This window comes from Adiantum capillus-veneris, chromosome 29 (assembly GCF_014529385.1).
Source record: "Adiantum capillus-veneris isolate H3 chromosome 29, ASM1452938v2, whole genome shotgun sequence".
Classification (NCBI taxonomy): Eukaryota; Viridiplantae; Streptophyta; class Polypodiopsida; order Polypodiales; family Pteridaceae; genus Adiantum; species Adiantum capillus-veneris.
This window is the reverse complement of record NC_140959.1, coordinates 134830763-134856812: the sequence shown is the minus strand read 5'-3', so window position 1 is coordinate 134856812 and position 26050 is coordinate 134830763. Positions and strand designations below refer to the sequence as shown.

General features: G+C 43.0%; 1 pseudogene; it reads right to left on the bottom strand.

Annotated features, from left to right (window-relative positions):
* The window catches only part of LOC147419951 (DEAD-box ATP-dependent RNA helicase 20-like), a 237328-nt pseudogene that overhangs the window by 117399 nt on the left and 93879 nt on the right, over positions 1-26050 (bottom strand).

Sequence of the window (26050 nt, the reverse complement as noted above, 5' to 3'; positions counted from 1 at the left end):
ATCTCCTTGACTCTTTAAGTCCTTTTCTTTGTATGCCTCACAGTTATCCACTAGATAAAGAGCTTCTTTGATCAACTCGTTTAGCGTCATCCTCCTTATCATATGCAGATCCTTTTGAAGGCCCTCATCTCTCATTCCCTGGATAAAGATCAGCATCAGTCGTGCTTGCGTAGGTAATTCCGCTCTCGGACAGAGCTTAACATATCTCTTGAGCCGTAATGATGCTCTGCGTACTGATTCATTCTCTTTTTGTTTGAATCTATGGATTTGCGAGACCGTGTTGTGAGCAATGCCTTTTGGCGAGAATTCTTCAATAAATTCCTCAAACAGCTTATCTAGGGTCTCAAAATCCCCTTTTTCCATCGAGTCGAACCATGTAGCTGCATCATTTTCTAGAGTCAATCCAAAACCCGCAAACTGTGTCGCAAAATCTGAAACTTCCTCTACTCTAATCACTCTTCTAAAAGCCGCTACGTGATCTCTTGGATCTTTATCTCCAGAGTATTTTCTGTTTACCCATTTCTGGACTTGGGATGTTCTAACTCGTCGATTGTCTACAAGTCTAACCAGAGACTCTCCCAATCCTTCTCTCGTTATCGCTCTTGAAGGGAATCCTGGTGGCTCTCTTTTTGGAATTCCTATAGGAATTCTCGTGTTTGGTGGAGGCATTTGTGGTCCTTCATTGACCAAATATCCACCTCTTTCTAGTACAGTCTGTGGATTTTCTACAACTTTGTATTCTCATCCATACTTGTCGAAAACTATAGATCTCCATTGACACTCGACTCCGTATGTGTAGACATATAAGAGCTTGTAATCCGTTATCTCTTCTAGGTATGGATCTGAACACCTATAAAGATTGACCTCATTGTCGTCAATGTATCTATATAGTCCTTCACTCTCATGACCAATCATCCAAAATCTCTCAACAAGATGGGTCTTTATCAATTGCAAGTTTGTAAGATCCATTGTGGAAGGATATTCCTCTATCATTGGGATCTTCAAGCTTGTGTAAGCTACGTTTGAATCTAGGGTAGACATGATTTTTGGGCTTAAGAGCTTTTTCTTGGTTCAAGTAGACTTAGTCCACTGTGTTCTAGTTCTTTGGTTAGGGAAAAGTCGAAACTATGTCCAAAACCGCAACCGTTTCGTCACAATTCTCGCAAATTGTCACTTTTAGACACCCCCGACTTCCGGATGAAATTTTAGGCCTCAAACGACGTTTTTTTCAAAGTTGAACTAAATGGTCGCCATTGGCATGCATTTAGTTCAAGTTTTGCTCTAAGATCTGTAGAGTTGCTCTCACGTTACGTTTTGATATAAAAACTTTTCCAATCCGATACCGTTTGTGAAAGTTATGGCCAAAACAGTGAAATGCACTTTAGAATGGAAGAAGATTTGGGATCTCTGTGACACTCTGAACACTTCTGTATGGTCAAAATTACAGTTGGGCCCTAAAACTGGTCTAGAGACATCCTACGCGTAGGATGTCTATATGCTCAGAATTTAACAAAATTTGGTCTAGAGACTCCCCTTAAGTCCAACAACACAATGGTATGCTCAGAATTTTATTTGGACCTAAAAATGGCCTTGAGACATCCTACGCGTAGGATGTCTTTTTGCTCAAAATGACTTGAAATTTTCACCCCACCTTCTCCTTATTGTCCTGATCACAGTGGTGTGCTCATACGTTGGTTTGGAGTCCTAAATCAAGCTAGAGACATCCTACGCGTAGGATGTCTTTTTGCTCTGTTTCAGCTCAAACTTGCACTGTAGCTTCCCCTTGATGTGCTTAACTCACAGCTATTTTTATTGTTTGATTATGACACCTATAGGTTGGTCAAATGATCAAGAATCTGTTCCAAAAGCCTGATGTCTATTCCGATGAATTCCTAAGTCAAATCAACTCCAAATTGGACCAATTTGACTAGGAGGCTTGCCTAAGGCTATACAACACCCTGCTATGACCACAGTTTGAATTTGGCCTCTAAATCATGCCTTAGACATCCTACGCGTAGTATGTCTAACTGCTCAGAATTGTCCCAAATTTGAACCAGAGACTCTCCTTAGGGTGCTGATCACAGTGGTATGCTCAAAATTAAGTTTGGAGTGCAAAATCACACATATGACATCCTACGCGTAGGATGTCTTTTTAGCCTGTTTGACCCCAGACTCAACCATCATCATATACTATGCTATATAGCATATTAGGTCCCCCAAAACTCAAGGAAGATTAGCTTTATGTTATACATTACACTTACACAATCAAAATTGAATTTGGATATCAAGAAAGCCACCAACAAAATCATAAAAGTGCTAATTTTGGCCAAAAAACAGGATTATGCAATTCTTGTAAATTGGTCATAACTTTCAATTTTAACACTTAGCTCCCTACAAGCATCAAAACATGTTGAGAACTATGAAGGCCAAAATTGAAAAAAAGACAAAAACAGGACCCGTTTTTTGACACAGTTTAGGTTCAAAAATGTTGTGCAAGAGTAAGGTTAATGGTGAGATCGATACTCAAAAAAAAATGCTAAGTTTTTTTCAGCTCATAAGGCAACTTTGTGGATATATAGCACCTAGAAATTCATTTTTATACTCTTCAAATAATTCAAGCAAAATGGTCACTTAACAGGACACAAAAGTGTCCAAGGACATATAAGTGTCCTGTTACCATTCTAGTGTTAATTAACATAAGTAAGAGGAGTAGAGGTTACTAGCATAAAATAATTTGCACTCTAGAATGTGCAAGAATAGAGTGAATGAATGAAATTTATGGGCTCATGATGAGTGATACAAAGACTCAACGGGCTGAGGGAGACTTGAAATTACAAAGGGGGGTGGGCCTTTTTATATAGGAAAGAGAGTGATTAGAAGTGAGGTTAAGATCCAAGTGCAATTTGTACAAATGAAGCTTGATTAGGGAGATTCAACCAATGAAGAAGCTCCTTCCAAGTGATTTGTTGACTAGTTTGCAATTAATTGGCTCCATCATCACTTGTGTTGTCTTCACTCCTTCCTCCATAGCTTGAGTCCAAGAGCTTCCTTATTTTAAAATGTAAAGAATCTACATAAAATCAATACATATCTAGTAATAATAGAAAGGGGTTGAATGGGAACTTATGAATTACAACAAGATTAAGCATGATTTGAGAGGTGATTAGAAGAGGAATTTGTGATGGTTTTTTGAGCTTGAGAGAGAGGAGGAAGGAGGGGAGGGTGAGAAGACTAATGGCTTATTTTAGAGAAGGACTCAATGTGGAAAAGGAAGGGTGTGTGTGTAATGGTAGAGGGGGTGGTCTCCACCACAGTTGAAAAAACTGGCGTCCGCCATTTTGGCCATATATCCTAGACCGTAGATGCAAAAATTATAAAAAAAACTATGGTCGGAATCTCCAGCTCATCAGCTACAACTTTGATGAAGACAACTTTTCTTGGATCGGAGTGGAAGTATTTTTTTAAAATCCAGCAAAATCATTTGTCTGTTTCCTTCCTTTACCAAGTCTTCCACCTGGGTCCCATCTGTTTGAATCATCATATGGCTCCAAAGCCATGATGATATGAGCCACTCATGACCCTTGAATCATGGGTGCATGGTTCCACAACCACATCATATCTTTTCTTTTCACATTTACATATTTTCCCTTCCCTTTACCACTAGGTTTTCCCTTTCACCTCCGGTGAACTAGTCAAGGAAAAATTCCCATCAAATCATTTTTTGAATTTTTCCAAGAGGTTGTTCTCACTCTTTCTTTTATTGTAAACCTCTAGAAGCAAGGAAAACCAACAAAATATAGTAAACAAAAATTTGTGATAGGCTAGCATCATAGCCCCCCCAAAACTAGGCTAGGGGTATTTATGCCTCTAGCCTACTTTCTTTGATCTTGGGCTGACCTTATCCTGATGTGATAAGGCTTTAGACGCCATCCATTTGTCCTGGTCTTGTGCACTTTACCATTAATGTCTTGAAGTCTGTAAGAGCCATTTTTGAACTTTTTGGTGACCAAGAACGGGCCTTCCCATGGAAAAAGAAACTTTCCATCCTTACGAGTGTCAAGGCGATTGTCATATCGAGGCACCAGAGATCCCTTTTTGATGTCTTTGGATGCTATCTTTTTGTTGAACTTTTCTCTGCGCTTCTCTGCTTCTTGAGAATAGTGGTTGATAGCTTCTTCACGATCCAATTGTAGCCTCTCTAGATCCATGATACTTTGATGTACTTTCTCCTTTTGAGAGCCTACCTGGCTACCCAATATTCGAAGACTTGTTAGCTTCACTTCAATGGGCAAAAGCACCTCCTTTCCATAAACCAAATGAAAGGGTGTGTACCCTAATGTGGTTTTGAAGGAGGTTCTAAAGGCCCATAGAGCTGCATTTAGGTGTTTGTCCCAATCTTGGCGCCTGGCATGTACCTATTTGGTGAGAATTTTGCAAATGATTCCATTTACCTTTTCCACCAAGCCATTGCACTGAGGGTAGTAAGGAGTAGAGTGTTGATGCTGAATATTTAGCTTCTGCATGAGTTCTCCTATCAAGTCTGCTCTAAACCATGGTCCTCTATTAGATAGTATTTCAAGAGGGGTGCCAAACCGGCAACAAATGTGGTCAAAGATGAACTGACTCACATCCTTAGCAGTAATTCTATTAGTCGGCATAGCCTCAACCCATCTAGTCATGTAGTCTACTCCCATGATGATGTACTCTTTACCTGACTGAGTGCGTGGTAGAGGCCCTATGGCATCAATTCCCCACTTCTCAAAGGGCCCATATACCTTTATTGGGTTCTGAGGTTCAGCTATGAGCTGTCGTGGTCCTGCTTTCTGACATTCATCACATGTTTCACACCAGTATTTGACATCACGATGAAGACTTGGCCAAGTAAACCCAGCTTGTAGAACCTTTCTACTAGTGATGTCGTGTGCAAAGTGTCTTCCGCACATATCATCGTGACAAGCTTTTAAAATCTCTTCAATTTCACTCTTCAAAGGCACTCTCCTAAGAACACCATCCTTACCAAGACAATACAAGTTATCATTTACTATGCGATACCTGGTAGCCTTCCTAGCTAACCATCGCCTTTCCCCTGCATTCAAGTGTTTAGGAGCCTCTCCTTGCTCCAGAATGTGCATAATATCTTCTAAGTTCTCCTTGCCTTGATGAAGTGGAAGTTTGATGGCCACTGCTCTCACTATTGACTCATTTAACTTCGATGATGCTAGGTGGTATGCATCCTTGTTCTGGTCTCTTGGCACATGATGTACTTGTGCCTCCCTAAATCTCCTCATAAGAGATTTGGCTTCTCTCATTTTAGTAGAGAGAGTGGCATTTTTGCAAGCCCATGTACCTTGCATTTGCCTTACCAAAAGCATGGAGTCACCAAAAGAATTTAATCTCTCAATTGAGTTAACCAGGCACCAACAAAGGCCATGAATTAGAGCTTGATATTTTGCTTCATTGTTGGAGTGGACATCTTCTGAGTGATCCCTTCACCATGGATCCTCTTTCCCAATGGAGATAAGACCACCATGCCTGCAGCTGCCTTATCCTTGGTTCTCTTGTATGCTCGATCAAAGTAGAGGCTATAAGCATGGACCAGAGCCTCTAGAGCTGGAGGTGGTGGAAGTTCCTTTCTCTTCAAATGGAAAACTTTTTCATAGCACTTGTTTGTTAAAATGTCGGCTAAGCATGCTCGAGTTGTTCTTTCAACCTGTATTGTATAATCAAACTCTTGAAGTCGCACCACCCACTTTGCTATTTTGTCAGAGATTTCCATATGTTGTAGTGCATAGGGAAACATATCCTCCACAGTGATAATTACAAACCTCTTCGGCAGCAAGTATGGCCGAAATTTGGTTACCGCAAACATGAGAGCTAGCACTAGTTGTTCCATCAGGGTGTAGGCCTTCTCTATGTTTTCCATGAGGTGGCTAGCAAAATACACAGGCCTCATAAAGGATGTTTTTGGATCTTTTTGTAGGAGGGCAGCACCAATGGCCTCTTCTCCCACACTAGGGTTTACAAAGAATGTTTCTTCCCAACAAGGTTGGAGGATTACAGGGAGTGACCCTAACATTTTTTTTAATCTCTCTAAAATGCCCATCAATTTCTTCACTCCAAACAAGCGTCTCTTGACGAGTCAGCTGTTGTAGAGGAAATATCACTTGGGAGAGTAAGTGTATGAATCTACTCAAATATCTTAGCTTTTGCAAGAAAGAGATTAATTGTTTGATGGAAGTTGGGGAAGGTAGATTTAGCAATGTTTCTATCTTTTCAGGATCTACCTGGATTCCATCAATGGACACTATATGCCCCAATAGTGTAACCTTGCTTTCCCCAATGTGACATTTTTCCTTGTTTAGTTGTCCACCCAGCTTAGCTAAACGGGTAAATCCTTCATCAATCTTGCCGAGATGCATACTTTTGGAGCTGTAAATACAAAAGTCATCTATGAAACCCTTATGGACTTACCGAATTAAGGTTGGAAGACCATGTTCATGAATCGTTGAAAGGTGGATGGAGCATTGGTGAGACCAAAAGGCATGACTCAAAATGCAAAACAACCCCATGGTGTGATGAAAGTAGTCTTTTTCTGGTCCTCCTCTGCAATGCGTATTTGAAAGTAGCCGGAGTAGCCATCACACACTGTGTATCGCTCATGGCGTGCTACTTCATTTATAATCTCATCTTGAAATGGGAGAGGGAAGTGGTCCCTCTTTGTTGCAGCATTTAGTGGCTTGTAATCCACGCACACTCGCCATTTACCATTCTTCTTTGGCCTCACCACTACTGGGGAGACCCATTCTGAATCTTCTAGTGGGTATATGAATCCTGCTTCTAAGAGTCTCTTCACCTCGGACAACAATGCATTTTGTTGCACAACTCCTAATCTTCTTAGTTTTTGTACTACTGGCTTGCTCCCTTCTTGTAGATGGATATGATGCTTCACTGCAGTGACACCTATAATGTGAGTGTAATCAGAAATAAACAATGATGCATGCTTCTTGAGAACATTTACATAACCCTCCTTTTCTTCTTCCTTTATATCCTTGGATAACATCTTCTCTAGGCTTGCATCCCACACATTCTCCATTTGGATCCTTGGGTTGTCTTCTGATGAGGTAGTTTTCTTTATGGTGACGCCCGTGACTTCGAGAGTGCTATCACTCTCTTCACTTGAACTCTCTTCCTCGTCCATGGATGAGGAGCATCCACTTGAGCTCCACTCATCAGCTGGCGTCTCTAGTTCAAGGTTCTCTTGTCGCCTATTCTTCAAGTTATAAACCACCTTCCGACTATGGCCACCCACGCGAGGCCTCAACTCCAAGTCTCCTGTTGCCCAATCTTTCCTAGCTCCTATACCCATGAGCCAAGGTCGTCCTAAAATAAGGGGGTATCCTTCTCCCTTTAGTGGAATCACATAAGCATAAACCTCTGTAGTGATTCCAAAAACAGAAACTCTCAAAGCTTTCACTACACCCACACAAGTGACAGAGACATTATTGGCCATTTTTCCCCTAAAGTTTGATGATTCCATTACCTCTAAACCCAATTGATGCATTAGCTTTTCTGTCATGACACAAACCTCTGCTCCACTGTCAATGTAAGTTTTTGGAATCCGTTGTCCCTTGATTTGAGCCTCCACCAAAGGCACTATATCCTTGAGACCATATGCTTTGATTACACTTACTAGCTTACTTCGCTTTGCCCTCGTGCTCACCATTTTTGACCATTGTCGTCACAGCTTTGGGGAGATATGAAGTAGTTGTGGCCAAGTAATCTTTGGTCCTTGAGAACTCACATCAGCTGTCAAGTCATAAGGTTGTGTCCGAGATCCCATAGGGAAATCAGAGATGTCAATTTGAGACCTAGTACGGGTCTTTCTCTTCTTGGCTTCATCTTTAGTTGCCCGAGATGTACTTGCTTCATTGCTTTCATCCTTGCTTGTTTCTTTACTTACTTCATCTTGGACACGCACACGCTTGATAGGCATTGTAGCCACTTCATCTATCTTCATCTTCCCTTTAGCTATTTCTTCCTGGTTGCTTCTGCCCTTGAAGACCTCCTCCATCCTTATGATGCTCACATTTGGTTGAGTAGCAAGGGCTTGAGCTTGAGCACGAGGTGGCTGCAAAATTTGAGGTTGCGGTTGCTCTTGTGCTTGAGCTCTAGCACGGGGAGGACTTACTTGTTGTCGAGGACCTCTGACAGGGTAGTCATATCTTCTGGGATGGGGGCAATTATACATGCCGTGGCCATTTTCCCCACAATTGTAACACAACATTTCCCTTGCTTGACGTCGCATTGGTGGCCGATTCCCACCATTCCCCTCAATAGGCCTTCTTGCACCCTGCACAAGATTTACTCTCAAACCCTCTAGCTGGTTTGTGAGATTGTTTATTTGTTGGAGCATATCTTCTTGTTGACCTCTATTGAGGTCTGGTGCATTAGGCACATTTGGAGGTACGTGAGAAGCTTCCATAGTTGTGATATTGCCTCCCAAAGCTAGCTGGCCAGCTTGGGCTTGATAGAGAATCTTTCGATTCTTTTCCCTAGCAATTCTTAAGGCATCTTCAAAAGTATTTGGAAATTTTCTCTTTACCTTCTCCCTTAGCAAGGGGTACAAACCTGAGATAAATCGATCCTTTTGGAGGCAATTGGGAGCTCGCTCACCAGGGTTTAGTGAGTCTGACCATTGCCCCCAAAGTTTCAGAAAACCTTCCTCATAGGTTGCATAACCATGAGGGTCAACTTGATGAAAGGCCAGAAGCCATTTCCATAGTTCTTCTGCCGAATTCGCTCGCTGAAATCTTTGTAGGAAAGCCGCCTTCAATCCCTCCCAATCAGCTCTCTGTGTTGGATCGAGAGCCTCAAACCATACCCTAGCTTCTTCTTTGAGCACCAAAGGAAAAACTCTCAGTTTCAATGCTTCGTCATCCCTCCCACAGATAAGAAAATCCATCTCCAAGTTATCCAAAAAATCCCCAGCATTTTCCCTACTACGCCCAAAAAAATTAGGGAAAGCCATCATAAAATGGGTTGCCTTCCTCTCAATACCGTACAAAGATGAAAACATCTAGGCCCAAATCATATCTTATTAAGGGTAGAATAAATGGATTGATAGATGTATTAATCTCAGCTAGACGACGAGGGCCTAGTAAGTTCCTTATGATGTTTTGGAACCTAAGCTTTGTGCTAGCTATTATATGCACAGTTTGTCTAGCAAGAGGTTGGAAAGGTCCATATAAATCCTATGATTCATGGAGTAAGCTTAAAGCAAGATGAAGATGTGAACATCAAAAGATACATTATACTCCAAAATAGGAAATATTATAGGGTCAGGGAACAACAATATCTCTCTCAACCTCTCAGCTCCAAAATAGAAGACCAATCTTTGTTGGAAAAACATCTTTCTATCAATGCGTACATTCACCCTAATATTCTGAACTGATTGAAAGTTGTAGAAAATGGGATTATTCATTGGTGCATTAAATACAAACTTCCATGAAGCACTTCATTGAAGTTCAGCTCTCTTGGATCCCACCATTTGATAGATGCAAAGAATTTGCTCACCAGTGATTAGCCTAGCTTTGGTGTGACCATCTTCAGCTTTGTAGAGTTCATAGGGTTCAATGGCTACCCTCTCAACCACCTTGAGCCTTCTTGCTAGTAGTAGTTGGAGTGCATCACCATATGTAGCCTCTTGCCAATACCGCACACCATTGATGTGTAGCTCCCCCACCAAAAACTTGTTAATACCCGAGTTTGAGAGTGCTTTCACCACCTGAAGTCGAGGCTTCAAAGGGAGTGTCTTCTCACTAGCCACGAAGCACTCAACACAATGCTTTGACCTAGGGACTTGATGACTACAAGATTTTCCTTGAAGAAAAGAAGGGTGTATGTAGTTAACTCTCTTTACCTGCATACGTACCATTTGTCGATAAAGACGCTTCTTTTCTCGAGCTTCTTGGGAAGACCATAGTGGAAGTCTTGGAGAATTTGATGGACCTTCCTTCATAGGATTGGCAGAGCACTACTTGAGAACTCCTCAGTGGGGGCATCAATTTATGACGAAGGAAATTTGGAATGGAGGCCTCTACACCAAAAGAAAATCCATTGCGCCACAAGGGAAATGAGATGAGGGCACCACCTAGTCTTGGAAGCGTGGACTAGGACCGCTACACACACATACAGAGAGAGAGAGAGAGAGAGAGAGAGAGAGAGAGAGAGAGAGAGAGAGAGAGAGAGAGAGAGCGCTATCACTATGAATGAAGCATTAACCTTAGTGTGTGTACAAGGAATGGATAACTTCAAGCACTCCCAACACAAATATCATGTAGATTACTAAACAACAACTCAAGAATTAGACAAAATCACATCAAGCACTCTCACACACACATAAAAGATCTCTCTTAATTAACATAAGTAAGAGGATTGGAGGTTACTAGCATAAAATAATTTGCACTCTAGAATGTGCAAGAATAGAGTGAATGAATGAGCTTTATGGGCTCATGATGAGTGATACAAAGACTAAATGGGCTGAGGGAGACTTGAAATTACAAAGGGGGGGGGGGGCTCTTTATATAGGAAAGAGAGTGATTAAGAGTGAGGTTAAGATCCAAGTGCAATTTGTACAAATGAAGCTTGATTAGGGACATTCAACCAATGAAGAAGCTCCTTTCAAGTGATTTGTTGACTAATTTGCAATTAATTGGCTCCATCATCACTTGTGTGGTCTTCACTCCTTCCTCCATAGCTTGAGTTCAAGAGCTTCCTTATTTTAAAATGTAAAGAATCTACATAAAATCAATACATATCTAGTAATAATAGAAAGGGGTTGAATGGGAACTTATGAATTACAACAAGATTAGCATGATTTGAGAGGTGATTATAAGAGGAATTTGTGATGGTTTTTTGAGCTTGAGAGAGAGGAGGAAGGAGGGGAGGGTGAGAAGACTAATGGCTTATTTTAGAGAAGGACTCAATGTGGAAAAGGAAGGGTGTGTGTGTAAAAGTAGAGGGGGTGGTCTCCACCACATTTGAAAAAATTGGCGTCCGCCATTTTGGCCATATATCCTAGACCGTAGATGCAAAAATTATGAAAAAAACTATGGTCGGAATCTCCAGCTCATCAGCTACAACTTTGATGAAGACAACTTTTCTTGGATCGGAGTGGAAGTATTTTTTTAAAATCCAGCAAAATCATTTGTCTGTTTCCTTCCTTTACCAAGTCTTCCACCTGGGTCCCATCTGTTTGAATCATCATATGGCTCCAAAGCCATAATGATATGAGACACTCATGACCCTTGAATCATGGGTGCATGGCTCCACAACCACATCATATCTTTTCTTTTCACATTTACATATTTTTCCTTCCCTTTACCACTAGGTTCTCCCTTTCACCTCCGGTGAACTAGTCAAGGAAAATTCCCATCAAATCATTTTTTGAATTTTTCCAAGAGGTTGTTCTCACTCTTTTTTTTATTGTAAACCTCTAGAAGCAAGGAAAACCAACAAAATATAGTAAACAAAAATTTGTGATAGGCTCGGATCACCTACCTTCTGAACACATTGGTCAACTTAGAATTTGAAAATTTTCACCAGATCACCTTGTAGACATCCTACGCGTAGGATGTCTACTACTGATTTTTTTGAGACTGAAGTGTCCCTGATGCTTCCTTATGCTCTCAGCAAGTGCAAGTATGCTTCACAATTGCAAAAGCATGCAAAAATCACTCAATTTAAGCCTTTTCTAAAATTTTACGTTTTTTGACTCCTCTTTTTGGCTTTTGGTCAACAAAAATAGGAAAAAACACCCAAGTCAATATGAAAATACGGTAAAACCTACCCTCTGAACCCACTGGTGCAGTCAGAATTTTCAAATTTGGTCTCCAGAACCCCCTTGAGACATCCTACGCGTAGGATGTCTATGTTTACAGAATTGCACGTTTTCTTCACAGAACCCTTGCAAATGCTTTTTTATATACACATCATCAATCAGTCATACAAAAACATCCACAAAAGCTTGTTTAATGCATTTTTATCCTCAAAAGCACACTTTTCCGTGATTTCAAATGCAATCAAGAACTTTAGCAAATAATTCAGTACTGAATAGCTCTAGATCAGAATCGGATCACTTACCTAAAGCTACTCCTACAAATCATATGGGGTTTTGCATCTATGAGTAGAAAAACGCTTCACTGCCACACACGGACTAGTAAACGCTTTTATCACCTCACAAATCACTCGACCACCAACAACTACTCTAATCCACAGATCCTAACTAAACCTATCTAGTCGCAGACCCTCGGCAAGACACACGCTTCCTTGCTATCCACTTGATCGCGGAATATCCTCTTCCGGATCCACTTAAAAAAACACTTTCTTTAGCCAAAACTAAATCAAGCAACCATCACACGAGTGTTAGTAGGAAACCTACTTAGGTCCTTGTGTCCCCGGCAGCGGCGCCAATGTTGGACGGGGAGCGACTCACACACCCATGAAGTGCATGCAAACACTACCTAGATCAACATAATGTCAATCGAGGACACAGATGACACGATAGGCACACGGAGGAAATCTCTTTAGCTTGTCAGGTTGAGACCATCCTACACATACAACACTCTGGAAGGCCAACTATACCACAATCAAGAACGTCACTGCTCTCAACTACACCACCAAGCCACATACACACATACGGAAGGTAACTCACCTAATCATGCCAGATTCATATGAAACTTAAGGAACACCATCCCCTCACTAGGATACACATGTCCCTACGCTTCTACACTCAAAACCCTCACTCTAAACCCATCTGCAGAAAACGCATAGGATGCCATATCTGAATTTTGAAAGTGCCCGAAACTGAAATTTATGAGTACCTTTGCGTAGCTTATGTCGCCACGATTCTATAGACTACTAGCATGCAAAAAACAAACATCGTTTGCTACACTTACGGCCACAAATAGCTCGTAGATGCGTCGCCGTGTGCACTTTGTCTCGCATGGAATGCTTGGCGTTGTTGCGTAGCTCTCCTCAAGCCTACAACAATGGTGCAGTCAGATCTTCAATGTGTTGAGTGAGCCAGGCGTAGCACGAGGATAAAGCTCACGCTCACTCTCTTTCTCTCTCACACACAGTAGAAAGCAGCGCTAAAGTTTTGATTATGATTAAAAGTATTTTTACAAAATGACCTAGGTACCTTATATACTAAGGCTACCTTAGGTTTAACCAAAAATGGGGTTGAAAGGGTCAAATGGCTTTGTATTTACAATCTGGAAGTTCCATTGCACACCGGCTTCTGAAACTAGAATAACTACTCATTACAAATGACATTTATAGCCATAATCCGCAGCATTTCATAACTCGCAAAAGATAAGACTTTGGTATGAAACTTGAGTTATGTTGTGTTGTTGACCTAGCGGTCAACACAGACACACACACACACACACAAGGGGAGAGAGAGAGAGAGAGAGAGAGAGAGGGAGTCGGACCAGTGTTCACGGAAAAGTGTCTTAGCTTACTATCGTGCCGTGTTCAATTTCCAAAATGTTGGTTGACGCCAAGGGGAAAAATAGAAATTCCGCCCCAGAATAGAGAAAAATTCCGCCCCATAATTACTAAAATTTCCTCTTGGCAAATTCAAGGAAAGGAATTTTGTATGTTTGGTCGGGACTAGGGAGAAGATGGACCATGGTGGCCTCTGAGGCTGCGCACCTTAATGGACTTTCGTAGTCTACTTGGAGTAGCCAACCGTCAATAGCCCAACTTCAATTACCACACACACCCTGAATTTATTGCAGCGAGCTGATGTCGAGTGCGTACAATCATTAACTACCTTCCTTGCCACTACCATATCGGCTTCAAAACTTTATTAGCTCACACTTCTTTTCAACGAGGAGCAGTGAGCACCCTTGAGCCAGGAATCGCTCAAGAACACTCTCTCTCTCTCTCTCTCTCTCTCTCTCTCTCTCTCTCTCTCTCTCTCTCTCTCTCTCTCTCTCTCTCTCTCTCTCTCACACACACACACACACACACACACACACACACACATGTAATACCTGTGGCAAGGAACGGATAAACGAGAGGTGGACTGTAGTCTCCTGCCACGGAAAATGTGTCTCAGCTGAATACCGTGCCGTTTTCAATTTTTAAAATGCAGGTGCACGGCAAGGGAAAAAGGAGAAATTCCGCCCCATAATAGAGAAAAATAGTGTAAAAACGTGAAAAAAGTAGCCTAATTTTCTACAATTTCCTGTTGGAAAATTCAAGGAAAGGAATTTTGTATGTTTGGAAAAATGATTTTTTTTGAACACTGGTCGGGACTCGGGAGAAGATGGACCATGGTGGCTTGTGAGGCTGCGCGCCTTAATGGAGTTTCGTAGGCTGCTTGGAGTAGCCAACCGTCAACGACCCAACTTCAATTACCACACTATAGATAAAAGGGGAGGGGTTTCCGACTGCCACATGGCGCTACCTCCTTGATCCGGCCAGTCTCAGTGGTGTGCAGTGCACTCGTGCGATCAACAAGAGGACTGCACGCACAGAGAGAGAGAGAGAGAGAGAGAGAGAGAGAGAGAGAGAGAGAGAGAGAGAGAGAGAGAGAGAGAGAGAGAGAGAGAGAGAGAGAGAGAGAGAGAGAGAGAGAGAGAGAGAGAGAGAGAGAGAGGTGGCCTTCGGGCTACGTACGGGCTCGGGGGATATCAGAGCTCAATCATCTAGCAATGCTTCGGGCGCGTGAGCTATGTGAATAGGCATCACACACACACACACACACACACACACACACACACACACACACACACACACACACACACACACACACACAGAGATGTGTCGGGAGTCAGACTAGTGTTCAGGGAAAATGTGTCTCAGCTTAATATCGTGCTTTTTCAATTTCCAAAATGTCGGTTCACGGCTAGGGGAAAAGGAGAAATTCCGCCCCATAATAGAGAAAAATTCCGCCCCATAATTTCTCAAATTTCCTCTTCACAAATGCAAGGAAATGAATTTTGTATGTTTGGTCGGGACTAGGGAGAAGATGGACCATGGTGGCCTGTGAGGCTGCACGCCTTAATGGACTTTCGTAGGTTGCTTGGAGTAGCCAACCATCAACGGCCCAGCTTAAATTACCACACACGCCCTGAATTTATTGCAGCGAGCTGATGTCGAGTGCAAAAAATCATTAACTACCTTCCTTGCCACTACCATATCGGCTTCAAAACTTTGTCAGGTCACACCTCTTTTCAATGAGGAGCAGTGAGCATGCTTGAGCTAGGAATCACTCTCTCTCACTCTCTCTCTCTCTCTCTCTCTCTCTCTCTCTCTCTCACACACACACACACACATGTAATACCTGTCGCAAAGGAATGGATAAACGAGAGATGGAATACAGTCTCCTGCCAGGGGAAATGTGTTTCAGCTTAGTATCCTGCTGTTTTCAATCTCCAAAATGCCGGTTCTCGGCAAGGGGAAAAGGAGAAATTATGCCCCATAATAGATAAAAATAGTGTAAAAACATGAAAAAAAGTAGCCTAAATTTCTAAAATTTCCTCTTGGAAAATTGAAGGAAAGGAACTTTGTATGTTTGGAAAAATGATTTTTCTCGAACACTGGTCTGGACTTGGAAGACGATGGACCATGGTGGCCTATAAGGCTGCGCGCCTTAATGGACTTTCGTAGGCTGCTTGGAGTAGCCAACCGTCAACAGCCCAGCTTCAATTACCACACTATAGATAAAAGGGGAGGGGTTTTCGACTGCCACATGGCGCTACCTCCTTCATCCGGCCAGTCGCGGTGATGTGCACTACAGTCGTGTGATCAACGAGAGGGCTGCACGCAGAGATGGACACACACACACACACACACACACACACACACACACACACACACACACACACACACACACACACACAGAGAGAGAGGCTGTCTTCGCGCTACATACATGCCCACGGGCTATCATTATCAAGTTTGGAGGGCCCTCTTGACCTCCACTTATGCACGTGCCCAACCGGTCCCCCATCCTTGCCACACGTCAGTAGGAGAATCCTGCGGCCTCTGTTCCCTGCGCTTCGACTGTATGGTGAAAGAGAGAGAGAGAAGCGGCCGTGGCAACAGAAGAGAGAGAGAGAGAGAGAGAGAGAGAGAGAGAGAGAGAGAGAGAGAGAGAGAGAGAGAGAGAGAGAGAGAGAGAGAGAGAGAGAGAAAACGGCCTGGTCACCTTTGTTCCCAGAGAGAGAGAGAGAAGCAAAAGAGAGGGAAAAATGAAATGAAATGTTATATTAAACGGCCTGGCCGCCTGTTTCCACAGAGAGAGAGAGAGAGAGAGAGAGAGAGAGAAATGAAATAAAATGTTATATTAAATAAATGCTGAGAGAATATGTCCCTCTAATCTTTTTCTCATTTCTTTTCGTAGGTATCTTAGGAGATGCTCTTATAGGTTTTAGTCTCTTTCAGGGAGAAGGTGGGATGTGGAGGGGCAGAGAGAGAGAGAGAGAGGGAAAAAAAGATAGGTTCGATGTGTTATCATCAAGAATTTTGTGTTTTTAGAAAAATGATTTTTTGTGAGCATTGACAGTGGAAATGCTTGACAGCTCCCACGAGCTTGCAGTCGATGAATGAGAAAACTGGAGGCGACGCATTGAGCTCAAGAAATGCTGACGCATATGCATCGGCTATGGGGAGAGGGAGGTGCATAGATGGAAGTCTCTCTCTCTCTCTCTCTCTCTCTCTCTCTCTCTCTCTCTCTCTCTCTCTCTCTCTTTTGTGGCACGTGCTTTTGGAGGAGCTGTAGAGTAGCTCAAGAGGGTCTTGGAACCAAACATTCTGCATGCAATGTTCACTGGTGAGAGAGAGGTACAGAGTAGGAGAGGTGCATGTAATGTTCACTGGTGAGAGAGAGGTACAGAGCAAGAGCGATGGGCCTGCCAATGGGCAAAACTAGTGGACGTGGGGTGGCGCTCTTGTGTGCACAAACTTCTTTGTGCTGCACTGAAGCGAGGGAAGCGAGATGCAATTGAACGGCTTAAATGCGATGGAATAGGCTGCGCAGAAATGTCATCATAGCGGGTGGGCAGCAGCAAGTCGGCATGGAAAGCATGTGCTCAGCTCAATTCGATTTGCTTGCACGGGAGGTCTTTGTTGTCTGGTCTGTGTAGACATGGAGATTGCGCATGGAAGGGGAAGGAGGTCCGTTGCTGCAATGACCACCAAGAACATCTCCCAGACTAGCTGCACAGGCCGCAGATCAAACACGGCGTGGGAACCACCGAGCGTAAATCTTTTCTTTTTGTGGAGCGCAGCAAGAAGGAATCTTCTCCCTTAATTAATTTATTGAATCGCAAATAGAGCCAGTAAAATGTACAGTCTTCTATGAAAAATTACATGCTAAGCACTTAAAAAAAGAATCTCAATTGTCAAAAAAGAATAAAGATTAGAAAATCTTGAACAATCCAACCAAAATAGATACAAGGGTATTCTGGGAATTTTTTAAATTTGAGGGGTATTTTCGGGATTTCTACAATTTAGAGGGGTATCTATACTAAGGATAATGGGGGAGGGAATCCACCCCCCCCCCCCCCCCCCCCCCGTCTTACACGTGTCGTGAGTTCAATCATCCAGCAATGCTTCGGGCGCGTGAGCTCTACGCACAAGCGTCACACACACACAGACACACAGAGCATTGTTACTGTCCCCTCCCGCTATCGGTGCTGCTTTGACAAATGGTGGAATTATGGGAGGCGTTATCTGCCGCCCCTGGCTACTCAGGCTTGAGTGATACAGAGAGACATAGTCTCAGACACACACACACACACACAGAGAGAGAGAGAGAGAGAGAGAGAGAGAGAGAGAGAGAGAGAGAGAGATGTCCCCGGCTACTCAGACTTGCGTGATACACACACACACACACACAGATATGTGTCGGGAGTCAGACCAGTGTTCAAGGAAAATGTGTCTCAGCTTAATATCGTGCCGTCTTCAATTTCCAAAATGCCGGTTCACGGCAAGGGGAAAAGGAGAAATGCCCCATAATAGAGAAAAATTCCGCCCCATAATTTCTAAAATTTCCTCTTGGCAAAATCAAGGAAAGGAATTTTGTATGTTTGGTCGGGACTAGGGAGAAGATGGACCATGGTGGCCTCTGAGGCTGCGCGCCTTAATGGACTTTCGTAGGCTGCTTGGAGTAGCCAACCGTCAACGCCCCAACTTCAATTACCACACACACCCTGAATTTATTGCAGCGAGCTAATGTTGAGTGTGTACAATCATTAACTACCTTCCTTGCCACTACCATATCGGCTTCAAAACTTTGTCAGCTCACACCTCTTTTCAATGAGGAGCAGTGAGCACCCTTGAGCCAGGAATCGCTCAGGAACTCTCTCTCTCTCTCTCTCTCTCTCTCACACACACACACACACACACACACACAGAGCTAATACATGTGGCAAGGAACGGATAAATGAGAGATGGACTGCAGCCTCCTGCTAGGGAAAATGTGTCTCGGCTTAATATTATGCCATTTTCAATTTCCAAAATGCTGGAGCAAGGGGAAAAGGAGAAATTCCGCTCCGTAATAGAGGAAAATAGTGTAAAATCCTGAAAAAAGTAGCCTAATCTTCTAAAATTTCCTCTTGGAAAATTCAAGCAAAGGAATTTTGTATGTTTGGAAAAATGATTTTTCCCGAACACTGGTCGGGACTCGGGAGAAGATGGACCATGGTGGCCTGTGAGGCTGCACGCCTTGAAGGAGTTTCGTAGGCTGCTTGGAGTAGCCAACTGTCAACGACCCAGGTTCAATTACCACACACACACTGAATTTATTGCAACTAGCTAATGTCGAGTACGTACAATCAGCAAGAGAGGTTATGAAAGTGTTTATAGCTTTGCCTCGATATATAGAGCAGCAAGGGTCGCCTATAGAAGCATGCATGCTCTCTCTCTCTCGCTGCCAAAGCACTATACTATAGATGAAAGGCGAGGGGTTTCCGGCTGCCACATGGTGCTACCTCCTTGATCCGGCCATCCTCGATGGTGTGTACTGCATTCGTGCGATCAACGAGAGGACTGCATGCACACAGCGGTGGACACACACACACACACACACACACACACACACACACACACAGAGCGAGAGAGAGAGAGAGAGGCGGCCTTCGCGCTACACACGGGCCCGGAAGCTATCAATAGCAACTTTGGAGGCCCCCCTTGACCTCCACTTATGCACGTGCCCAACCAGTCCCCCATCCTTGCGACACGTCACGAGGAGAATCCTGCGGCCTCTGTTCCCTCCGCTTCGGTTGCATGGTGAAAGAGAGAGAGAGAGAGAGAGAGAGAGAGAGAGAGAGAGAGAGAGAGAGAGAGAGAGAGAGAGAGAGAGAAGCGGCCTTGGCAGCAGGTGAGAGAGAGAGAGAGAGAGAGAGAGAGAGAGAGAGAGAGAGAGAGAGAGAGAGAGATAAAACGGCCTGGCCGCCTGTGTTCCCAGAGAGAGAGAGAGAGAGAGAGAGAGAGAGAGAGAGAGAGAGAGAGAGAGAGAGAGAGAGAGAGAGAGAGAGAGAGAAGCAAGAGAGAGGGAAAAATGAAATGAAATGTTATATGCAACGGCCTTGCCGCCTGTTCCCAGAGAGAGAGAGAGAGAGAGAGAGAGAGAGAGAGAGAGAGAGAGAGAAATGAATAAAAATGTTATATCAAATAAATTCTGAGAGAGTGGGGTTTGGAGATATTTTCCTTAATTACTTTTAGACATAATTGCCCTTTTTTGTGAGGTAATCTATGAAAAATTACATGCGAAGCACTCAAAAAACGAATCTCAATTGTCAAAAAAGAATAAAGATTAGAAAATCTTGAACAATTTAACCAAAATAGATACAAGGGTATTCTGGGAAATTTTTAAATTTGAGGGGTATTTTGGGGATTTCCACAATTTAGAGGGGTATCTATACTAAGGATAATGGGGGAGGGAATCCCCCCCCCTCGTACACGTGTCGTGAGCTCAATCATCTGGCAATGCTTCGGGCACGTGAGCTCTGTGCACAGGCGTGAGAGAGAGAGAGAGAGAGAGAGAGAGAGAGAGAGAGAGAGAGAGAGAGAGAGAGAGCACTGTTACTGTCGCCTCCCGCTATCGGTGCTGTTCTGACAGCTGGTGGGATTACGGGCGGTGTTATCTGCCGTCCCCAGCTACTCAGACCTGAGTGATATAGAGAGAGAGAAAGAGAGAGATGTGTCCTCGGCTACTCAGGCCTGCGTGATACACACACACACACACACACACACACACACACAGATGTGTCGGGAGTCGGACCAGTGTTCAAGGAAAATGTGTCTCAACTTAATATCGTGCCGTTTTCAATTTCCAAAATGCCGGTTCACGGCAAGGGGAAAAGGAGAAATTCCGCCTCATAATAGAGAAAAATTCCGCCCCATAATTTCTAAAATTTTCTCTTGGCGAATTCAAGGAAAGGAATTTTGTATGTTTGGTCAGGAGCAGGGAGAAGATGGACCATGGTGGCTTGTGAGGCTGCGCGCCTTAATGGACTTTCATAGGCTTCTTGGAGTAGCCAACCGTCAACGGCCCAGCTTCAATTACCACACACACCCTGAATTTATTGCAGCAAGCTGATGTGGAGTGCGTACACTCATTAACTACCTTCCTTGCCACTACCATATCGGCCTTAAAACTTTGTTAGCTCACACCTCTTTTCAATGAGGAGCAGTGAGCACCCTTGAGCCAAGAATTGCTTAGGAACTCTCTCTCTCTCTCTCTCTCTCTCTCTCTCTCTCTCTCTCTCTCTCTCTCTCTCTCTCTCTCTCTCTCTCTCTCTCTCTCTCCTGCACACACGCACACACAGGTAATACCTATGGCAAGGAACGGATAAACGAGAGATGGACTGCAGTCTCCTGCCAGGGAAAATGTGTCTCGGCTTAATATTGTGCCGTTTTCAATTTCCAAAATGTTGGGGCAAGGGGAAAAGGAGAAATTCCACTCCATAATAGAGGAAAATAGTGTAAAAACCTGAAAAAAGTAGCCTAATCTTCTAAAATTTCCTCTTGGAAAATTCAAGCAAAGGAATTTTGTATGTTTGGAAAAATGATTTTTCCCGAACACTGGTCGAGACTCGGGAGAAGATGGACCATGGTGGCCTGTGAGGCTGCACGCGTTAGAAGACTTTTGTAGGCTGCTTGGAGTAGCCAACTGTCAATGACCCAGCTTCAATTACCACACACACCCTGAATTTATTGGGACGAGCTGATGTCGAGTGCTTACAATCAGCAAGAGAGGTTATGAAAGTGTTCATAGCTTAGCCTCAACATATACAGCATCAAGGGTCGCCTACAGAAGCCTGCATGCTCTCTCTCTCTCTCTCGCTGACAAAGCACTGCATTGCACTTAGGTGGATAGAGTTGAAGGGGCACTTGCTAGCATACCAAGGAAGCAAGGCATCTCCGGCTTTCAGAGAGAGAGAGAGAGAGAGATAGATAGATTAGATAGATAGATAGATAGATTTTATTATCGTCCTCGGAGGTCAAATATGACCTATGGGACCAAAGTTACATGTGATGTAGTATGTGTATGGCTGATGAGTGACTCTCGATGCTCCAAAATTGTAGTGATGAGAGTCGCAATGGAGAGCCCACACTTTGGCTGGGAGAGGAAAGTGTGTAGGTCTAAGTTATGGCTGAAAATGTGAGAGAAGCAAGTTCGGATGTGATCAAAAGCTGAGCACTCTAGTAGTGTGTGGTACTCAGACTCTCGAACTTGCAATGAGCATAATGTGCACAATCGACTTGACTCTTCTCCATTGCCCCAACGCCCTATCTCGCATCGAAGGAAATGGGAGCTAAGCCGAATTGCTGCGATAGTGCGTATCGCGGACAAGGGAATAGGCTCAAGCATGTAAGTGTGAGTACGGTTTCCTCTCTCAGCGAAGAACATGGTTTTGTAGTTGGGGGCAATATAGGTGGTGTAATGTATGAAGCGTGACCCACCGGATTTCTCCCAAGCCGTAATACATTGGCGTTGTAGAAAAGCTTCATTCACTTGAGAGTCAATTGAAGCATCATGTAGCAAGTGTAATGCATCCCATCTCCCAAACCACTTCTTTATGTCTTGCATCCATCCGGTGCTCAAGATCTTGCTTTTATGCGTCTTTTGAACTTTTTTGCTTGCTTCCCATGCAATTGTAGGAAGTCGATGTGAGGGGTTTTGACGCATCTTTATCATGTACTCCACAACCCTTTCCATGCCCATAACCTCAATTGGAAGAGATCCCGACTCAAGAAGTAGGAGCATATATGGTGTTTGTGTCTTAACTTGGAGAAAGTTTGTAAGAAAACGCTTTTGGACATTCTCAAACTCTTTCCAAGTAGACTTTGAGATGCTCCCGCCCCACACTTCAACTCCATAAAGAAGAACCGGTGTCACCAATGCATCAAAAAGATACTTCTTGAGAACCCAACACTTGATGTTTTCCGCATTACACATGTTCTCAAATGCATAATATGCTCTCTTTCCCGCTTCCAAACGATGCATAGCACATTCATGCCACTTGTGATTGGATGGAACCTCAAGGCCAAGGTACTTAAAGCTCTCAACAACTTCAAGTGTCTCGTTGTTGTACACAATGCATGGCTTCTCCTTATGGTTGGTTTTCACAAGCATAACCTTTGTTTTGGATTCATTTACAATCAGCCCACTATGCAAGCAAAAGTTCTCAAGGACAACCATAAGCTTTTGTGCATCTTCTAAAGTGTGTGCTAGAAGCACTACATCATCCGCATACAACAAAAGCATGATTACCGCATTGCAAATAGTGACCTCTTCAATGCCTTATTCTTGCATAAAGTCAAGTACCATTTGTTCCAATTGATCGATGCATAGACCAAAGAGAGTTGGTGACAATGGACATCCTTGTTTAACCCCAATAGTGCTTACAAAAATTTCTGAAATTTCTCTTCCCATGCGCAATTGACAAATCACCTTCTCATAGATTCGAGAAACCGCAAGCATAAACTCACTTGGCACTTGGAGTTCTTCCATCCTTCTCCACAAATTGTTACGTGGAATCATATCAAAGGCTTTCTTAAAGTCCACAAAACAACAATACAATTGCTTGCCTTTCAACCGACTTTCCTCCATGAGAACACGAAGAGTGACAAGATGATCAATGGTGCTATGGCATCGACGAAAACCCGCTTGTCCTTTTGTACGCTTGTCATTATCTTCAGCCCAATCACTCAATTTCATCTCCATTATGCACCGAAACAACTTTTCCATAAGAGACCCAATCATTATAGTCCGGTAGTTGCTTACATTCTTAACATCCCCTCCTTTATGCAAAGGCTTAACCCAATTAGTACTCCAATCATAAGGCATATCATGTTGAAGTGCAAGGTTGAACATATCACACATACACTCATGGGTAAAATCTCCCGTCCATTTGATCATCTCCGGCTTGATACCTTGAAGATCTCCCGCTTTGCGAGTGGCCAACTTTTCAAGCCCACCGCATACATCCTCAATAGTAAAAAAAGACGGTATACATGGGAGTGAACCATAAAATGGCATTATTTCAGTATTTTCTTGCTCATATAATTGCCTACAATGTGTGTACATATCCACTAGACTCAAGTTACCAAAATTCTTAACCCGCTTGCCTCTCAAGTTTCTCCAAAATCTTCCACATGCATGTGTCTTTTCTTGGACTTGAAATTCTTGTTGCTTTACTTCCCATCTTCTTCTCTTCTTTTGAATCAATGCCTTGTATGTATGAAAATGACTTTGATAGTTGTCTTTGTCCATAGTTGCATCAAGCTTTATCAAGGACTTTCGAGCATCTTGACATTCTTTATCAAACCACCTTTTGCGTGATCTATCTTTGTTGATACCATGGAGATGCTTTATGGCAAAGCATTCTTCCACACAAGAACAAATAGCTTTCTTGAAAGCTTCCCATTTAGTTTCCAATGGTGCATCACATTAAAGCTTTGTCATCCATAATTTTTGCTCAACCATTTCAATGTACATTGGTGCCCGTTTGAAATCCATATATAGTGATAACTTCTCTTTCCTTTGGCTGAGATTATCATGCTTAGTTGCTTCTCCACATGAAAGGTCAATACATAAGGTGCGATGGTTGGATTCCGGGGTCCATTGACCAAACATAAAACTCTTTATGCGATACATGATGGCTTCAGAGAGTAGCACATAGTCAATCACACTATCCCCATTATGTCTCCTACATGTAAATCCATTGGTTCCACTCCACAAAGATACACCATTGGCAATGAGCATACCCGTGCTATTACACATGTGTAAAAGTAACTTTCCATAGTGATCCGGCTCTTTCTCATCCATTGAAGTACGATCATACAAGTGAACCTCCTCCAACTCCCTTGAAATCTATGGCATATCAAATTGTTGAGTATCATGTTGCAATGTTTTTGTGCGAGCATTCATATCCCCAAATACAATAACATCACCTTCACCTTTGAAATAAGCAATGTCCTCTTCCAAATCAGAAAATGGTTGATCTCTATCCATGCAAGCATAAAAGGGAGAATCATGATGAGGAATGTAGCAACCGGCTACAAAAATGGGTGCTCTTTTTGGTGTCATAATTTTTAGCCATACATAACGTTTGTACTTGTCATCTTTCACAATTGATACAAAATCTTCCAATCCTTTCTTAACCATACATGCTAACCCTCCTTGTCCTCTTCGTTGCTTGAGATTCTTTGACCACATCAATGAGTGTACATTGTAATCCTCCAAGCCGTTAATCCTTTGTGTATCATGCTCCCAAGTTTCAACAAGAAGTACAACATCGGCTTTGCTTGTTAGTTCATCAATGCCAACCCCCGCATTCCATGGGTATCCATTATAATTCCAAAAGCATATTTTCAATTGTAACTCGGTCTCATAGGTCACGCATCCCTATTTGCTTGAGAGACTTGCCTCCTCCTTGGGCACATTCCTTCATGAGAGATCTCCTTGTTTTTATTATTCTTTTCCTCATATGCCTTGCGACGCATATTTTGTTGCTTGATAGTGCGATCTTCACATACAAAACATTTTGTATCCCTCAAATAGATCCAACTATTATCAAGGATAATCTTTCGCTTGGTCTCATCCGGCATGGTGCATACAATTGGCCGTTCTCCCGAGCGAGGAGCTCCTTGCTTCCCCACTCTATGTGCTCCATAGACCATAACTCCAGACATGCCAAAGTGGGTTTTGAAGAAATCTTCAATAACAATGGCAAGAGAAGGAGGTGTCTCTAACTTCTCTTCGGGAATTCGACGAATAACAATGTTCTTGGAACGTCGCTCCCGTTCCTTCAACTCCTCCACATCCACATTCTCAACATTCTTTGTTTGAACCATAGCTTGCATGAGTGAGGAATTAGAAACCACATTGCTACCACATACATCAGCCCAAGACTTGTTTGTGCATACATTTTTCATGTCGCATACATCTCGGCTCATAGTGTCAAATTTCTCCTCTTTCAATACATGGTCATGCTCTACTTTGCTCATCCGCTCCTTCAAAGCATTCAAGTCCACAAGAGAGCGTTTACATTCCTTGACTTCCTCTTCAAGTTGCATCAAACGTGTTGTTTGCATCTCAAGTGTCCTCTTGAGATTCTCATTCTCAACCACAGGTACCCTTAGTGTGCCATTCTCCATTGCAAGTGCTCGTAGGTCTTCGCCTTGTTTGTTTACGGTCTCTTGCAATGATACCAAGTACGCCATGATCATGGTTTCCGATGTCGTTGGTTGGGTGGTTGTGTTGCTATCTCCACACTTAGGAGATTTTGGATCATTTTCCACAATGGTTGTGGACCTTGTTGAAGAAGAAGAACCCTTGCGAGTGTCGGAAGACATTGTATGTAAAATAGGAGATGAGAATAAATTTTGTTGAACCTGTTCACTTCGAAAATGCTGCTATAGAAACGCCTTCCATCACTCTGAAAATTTCTATCTTTACATCAATGCGTAGAGGACTTTGTGCTCTTCGATTGAGGCTATAGATCACCCAAATCGGAGTTCGGATGAA